Consider the following 2,012-nt stretch of genomic DNA (forward strand, 5'->3'; position numbering starts at 1 on the left):
CTTTCCCTGCCCCTGCCCCTGCCCCTGTCCCTGTCCCTGTCCCTGTCCCTGCTGGGAGCCACCGTGGCCTGTCCCTGTCCCTGTCCCTGTCCCTGCTCAGAGCAGTGGAGAGGTCTGTGTGTTACCATGGCCTGCCCCCGCCCCCCACACTGGTACCAGAAAGCTGCCACTTCAACCCAGGGTTCTTCCCTCCTTCCCTGGAGCCCTGGTTCCCTGTGCCCAGGTCTGGACTGTGGTCCCCATCATTGGCCAGGCCAGTGGTCCGTCTTGTGCTGGGACCCTGCTATTTATTCTAAAACTTGGGGCTTTTAAGGATCAACGTCCCTGCCTTTTTTGTCTTTGGAGTCCAGCTGGGGGCCTTAGAGAAAGCGCCGGCCTTCTGGCCATGGCTGAGGTCTTTGCTGTTTCCTCCGCAGTCGACACCCATCGCCCCTCTCGCTGGCCACCTGACCGGGCGCCGCTCTGCAGGAGAAGGAGGCCCAGGAAGGCACCTGGGCAGGGGCAGGAGCAGCCTCTGCCTCCCAGGGCCGCGGCCTCCCCTGGAGGAGGCTCCGGGGTCCCGCGCAGAGGATGGCCTTCTTGGTGTGCGGCTTGGGCGGGAGCTGGGTGGGTGCTCAGTGGAAGGCGTGATTGTTGGGGTGCCCCTGCTGGGCCGGAGAGCGCCCCTTAGCCTGGGCCGCGTATCCTCACTCAGCCAGGGAGCGCGGCTTCCGGAGGGGCCAACTAGAGATTTAGGCGAAGTCCGAGTAAGGCAGGCGCCGTGTCCTTTCCCGCCAGCACAGGGGCTGCCAAGGCGCAGGGAGCCAGGTGGGCACGGGCCCCCACGCTGCTGGAGGCACAGGGAGTCAGGTGGGCACGGGCCCCCACGCTGCTGGAGGCACAGGAGCCAGTTGTTACCTGTGCCTAGGGCTCGACTGACAGTGGGAGCTGAGGCTGGTGGCAGCCATGGCCCCTCAGGAGGCTTCTGGGCCCAGAGCTCCATGGGGGGGAGGGGAGTCTCACCCCTCAGGAGGGCTTCTGGGGCTGGGAATTCAGGGGGGTCTCACCCCTCAGGAGGGCTTCTGGACCCGGAGCTCCACGGGATCTCGCCCACCTGGGAGCAGCACCTGGCCGCCTTCTTACCGCTGTCTCAGCAGCTGGCTGCGGCGCCTCCTGCTCAGGCTCCTTAGCGATGGAAAACAAGGTTCCTGTCCCCACAGCTTCCAGGACATCCGCTGGGATTTGAACCCAGACCCGCAGCCGCCAGGGGCCTTGCTCCTCCTCTGCTCCCTGGTCTGCAGCTGAGTGACCGATGGGACCAGGAGTCACACCTGGTGGAGAGCGTGTCTGCAGGGACAGACCCAGCCATCCTCTCCACCCGCCTTCCCTCTCTGTCTCCATCATCCAATGAGTGTTTGTTAGCACCACCGGGCGCCAGCACTGCCAGGCCTGGGGACACCGGTGGATGAGACCAATTCCTGCCCTCACAGAGCCCCAGTAGTGGGGCTATGGTGGGGGAAGACGGTCAGATACATGGACCCTCAGGATGTCCAGGGGCCGGGGTTTTGCTGCAGGTGACACAGGGGGAGGGGCACCGGCCAGAGGCCTCCCCAGGAGGAGCCAAGCCCAGGCCGGGCTCCATGTTTTCCTTGTCCCTTCGTAAAGGGGAGGTCTGCTGGGGGGCGGGGGGGGAGAGGAGAGGGCCAAGCCCAGCTCCTCTCTGGGCTGAGTTTCCTCCTTCTGGAAGTGAAGTACAGTGGCTGAAGAGGCCCCAGCCCTGGCTCCGCCTGGGATGCTGCACTGGAGGGTCTGAGGGGGAGGGACTGGGCGGGGTGGGAGAGGGAGAGGGGGGGCTTTGAAGTGAAAGTTAACGCTGGAGGCGGGGGAGGGAGGGTGGAGGGGAAGAGATCAACCAAAGACCTTGTATGCATATGTATGCATAACCCATGGGCACAGACAGTAGGGTGGTGAAGGCCTGGGGTGGGGGTAGAGGGGGGAGAAGGAGTCGATGGGAGGGAAAAGAGGCAATAAAT

This window comes from Myotis davidii, unplaced genomic scaffold (genome assembly GCF_000327345.1).
Source record: "Myotis davidii unplaced genomic scaffold, ASM32734v1 scaffold3, whole genome shotgun sequence".
Taxonomy (NCBI): domain Eukaryota; kingdom Metazoa; phylum Chordata; class Mammalia; order Chiroptera; family Vespertilionidae; genus Myotis; species Myotis davidii.